At 37.0% G+C, this 4,116-nt stretch overlaps 1 long non-coding RNA gene across 1 annotated transcript; it reads left to right on the plus strand.

Annotated features, from left to right (window-relative positions):
* The first annotated feature begins 448 nt into the window (after positions 1-448).
* LOC109616196 lies at positions 449-3,011 on the plus strand. Its single transcript, XR_002197296.2, has 3 exons — positions 449-506; positions 1,050-1,092; positions 2,971-3,011. It is a non-coding gene; the product is annotated as an uncharacterized LOC109616196 (long non-coding RNA).
* The last annotated feature ends 1,105 nt before the right edge of the window (positions 3,012-4,116 follow it).

A 4,116-nucleotide genomic window follows, 5' to 3' on the forward strand; every position in this document is an offset into this window, starting at 1 on the left:
ATAAAGATGTGATGAAAAAACATAACACTTTAGAAGTTTATTAGGTCTGCAAAAAAGTAAATTTTGTTTGTAGTGTAACCCTGTTGAAATCTGTTCATTAATATAAGATATACACGTTTGAATACGTAATTTCATAGTTTAATAAGTAGACTTAAGGTTAAAAAGTTAAGATTCATTGACCAGCAATGAAGTTATGATTTGCTCAATGAGAGAAATGCATATTGGGTAACTTTCATGTTTACTGAGTACAGCATTTAAAAGGTTAAATATTTGTAGTCATAATATTTGTGAAATTGATTTGAAAATGCCTGTAAGAATAGGAAGGAAGGAGTTACACAAATGTTTTGTGACTTTATTTTATTTCTGAAAGGTTTGTGAATGAGCCAATCACATTTGAGGTGAAAGTAGCAAGGAAGTGGGGAGAGAGTGAGGGAAAAACGTGGGGATGGGAGAGATGAACAAGCAGGAGAGAAGCATGTGGGCTGCTAATGTTATGCACCAGTTTAGTAAGTGTTAAACCAGTACTCTTATACGAAACGTAAATGGTGATAGTTCTGTCGGTTTGAGTGGACTGCTCAGCACAGGAAGAAAGAGAGATGTTTAAGGTTAGCCGCTGACTAAGTGACTAGTGTTTTTGCATGGTCTTTGCTAATAAGCTAGCGGATAGCTGCCTGGCCTAGCTAAACCTGTGTGGAACTGTGAGACTGACGGCGCCAGATAGCGTTACCCAGAGCCGTTGAAAAAGAGAGTTGCGACACACTATGATCTCGCGGCCACACAGTCACGTGGTTTGTAGCTCTCAATAGTTCCAAACAGCTGCGCTGTCAACCAGTTTTAATGAGTTTAAGCGGGACACAGAGCAGCAGCTATATTTGTAGCAATTATAGGTAAATATTGACGCATAATGTACATTGATTATTATGTTTACGCTAACATTAAATTGCATACAATATACTTTTTTTTTGGGGGGGGGGGGGGGGGGGGTGGGGGGGGGGGGGGGGGGGGTGACGGAAACAGCATTAATACGTTTTTGTGTTTTAATTTTGCAGGGAAATGGACTTACAGCAACGACTATATTTGCAGCAATGTTCGGTAATATTAACTTCATGAAATGAAACCGGAGATATAATTACTGAGTGAATTAACTATGTTCCTAAATACGACCCATAACTGTTAATGGGATTGATTTCAGTATGGCCAATGTACCCATTCATCCTTCCTTAATCATAGACTAAACCATGTATCAGAAACACACACACACAAAAAAAAAGAATAATACATCGATACGATATGATGTTCACATTGTACAGACTAGTATAGGCCTACTCTTAAGTATAAATATGTACACAACTAACCCTAACCCATAATATATAAATTGTATATATATATATATATATATATATATATATATATATATATATATATATATATATATATATTAGGGGTGGAGCTGAACCTGAATACGGTATTTGGAAAGGAACAAATAACGTGGTTTTTACAAATACTTATTTCAAACAAATATTTGTATTCTGGAACAAGAAAACTATTATATCAAAATGCTGCGTTTTCTCATGAGACCGCAGTACATGCCCGGGATGAGTGAGTGAGTGACGTTCAGTCGGGGGAGGGGAAAAGAATAAAAGAAGTAACTGACACAGGCTGCTCCACACATCTCCATTCTCCACACAGCAACAGAGAGCGATCGGCTGAGCGAAAAAAACTTAACCTGCGTCACAATTTTGTTTAATAGATTTTTGTACCTTAACCGGGTTCCAAAGGCAATTTATAACTTTCAGGAAGCGGAGTTTGATCGGGATATTATTTCATTACGCTGCAATCAGGTTAACCAGCCCTAACGCAAAAAAACCCTGAATTTTTACGCCTATTTTGAATTTTACTCAAATACGTTTTCCCCCTTAACAAATACAAATACAGATACAAATACTGGCTGCTTTGCACACCCCTAATACACACACACACATATACATTTACATACATAAAGTCAGAGCACCTGCTGTCATTTTCCTGCATATCCAGGTCTCTTGGTCTATTTTTCTATGTCGGAGGTACATCTTTTTGCCCCAAATCTTCAATGACAGCCACTTCTGACCAGACTTCTCCAGACAATAGATGCGTGTACCAGGGTTCAACTGTTTTTCTGCAGCTCTCACCTGATGGCACTGCTAAACATCTTCTGAAAACAAGGGATGATGCTGTTTTGTGGCATAATGTGTCTTTCATCTGCTGCAGCAAGTTTTTCTTGGATGATCACTACGGTCCTCAACATTGTCAGTTTATTTGTGCTTCTTTAAAAGAGCTTGGACAGCACATCTGAAAACGGCTGTCTGCCTTTTTTGTAGTGCTCAGTATAACTTTTGACAGTTAATGGTCTTATCCAATGGTGTTAGCCGAGTTTGGCTGTTCCTCACCCAGTGTTACTAGTGTTTTGTTAATGTTATATTACTGTATATGTGTTTATATTGACAAATCATAATTTGATCCTTTTGAAAACATTATTCTTGAAACTTTCATGCCATTAAAGCCCTTTGAATTGAATAAATTATTTTGTGTGTTTAATTTTGTAGGGAAGGGGGACTGCCCCAAAGGTATAATACATTTACAGTATGTACTTTATATATTTTCTTGTGCTTCTATGGTCATAATTACCAATATCCCATTGTTATATGTTTAAAACAACTATTCACATAAATAAACATTAACTAAACTGGCTACATAAAACAAAACTACTGACTAGATTCATGAGAGGTCGGAAAATGTGTTTAATAGTCAAAATTACAATAATTTCATCAACTTACCAGCGAGTGTACTTCGGAAGCTCCTAATATTAATGGTCTTCAGTGCTGGAACTATCAGGTTTGGAACTATTGGCTGCTCCACGACACGTGTTACTTCCGCATTCCAAAGTTCCTATGGCGGTCTATGTGAGTGTCGCAACTCTCTTTTCAACAGCTCTGGCGTTACCGAGTGGTGGACTTTGCCGAGATCTTCAGCGGTGTGAGTTTTCCATCAGTCGTCATACCTGCTGCTGCTGTCGCCTTGTATCCTGCGCGCGGGAGGCTACAGGCCCATTGAGTACAGGTACTTTTTTGTTTTCCCCTGCGGGGTGAAGTGGCCATCTTGCTAAAAGCTACAACGTACCCGAGCTACGTACAGGCCTGCATTATTGGGACATTTTATGGGTATTTCAAGTTAGGCTAGGTTATTGCCAGCTGTTTTATTTTCTTGGGCCCTTGTTTTCAATGTGAATTTGACTGCATTCTGAGAAGTGATTTTGCAAGCTACATTCAAGTACTAACCTACTGTTTCTAAATAAATATTTTATATATCTTTTATATTTTAATATAAAACAGTTGTGGTTGATGACTATTTTGATATTTTAGGTTAATTATAAAGGAAATAGTATTTTTGTTTAAAAGTACTTAACGCATGAAAGTAATTCATATACATTTCATATCATGTTAAAGTGTAAATATTCATGCTTAAATAGTGATTTAAAGGGGAAGAGCATTTCATATAATAAGTTAGTAGCTACATACACACACCAGTAAACACTGATAAGTTTATTAGAGAAATCCCACTAATTTGATTAATTGGATAGATGTTTTAAAGAACTCAGAAAAGCCACCTCTCACTGCAGTTTAAACACATTAGAGAGGTGCTACAGTAGCACTTCATCCCAAACTAAACTTTATACAGATTTTTTAATACTTGCATTAATCTGTTGCCAGTTGGATGGAAACCAAATTTCACAAAATGTTAAAAGAATACCTCTAAATCTTGTAAAAGATCAAAATAAGAACTGTTTAATAAGGCTTGTGTGAGATGGAAATGAATAATGGGTTAACCTTAATACACACAACAAACTCAATTTCAGGATATGACAAACTCCTCAAATTGCTGCATAATCCCTCCAGTTCTTGATTAAACTCTGACTGATAATGAATGCCAATGTGCCACCTTGGTTCCCCCTGATAGGATTTAGAAATCGTCTCTCCACCAACACACTCGTCAGCATTCTCATCTTCCACCTACAATGAAACCAGATAGCACACTTCATTTTAATTCCACCAGCTCATTGGAGGCCTATTATAGAAA

The sequence above is a fragment of the Esox lucius genome, chromosome 10 (assembly GCF_011004845.1).
Source record: "Esox lucius isolate fEsoLuc1 chromosome 10, fEsoLuc1.pri, whole genome shotgun sequence".
In the NCBI taxonomy this organism is placed as follows: Eukaryota; Metazoa; Chordata; class Actinopteri; order Esociformes; family Esocidae; genus Esox; species Esox lucius.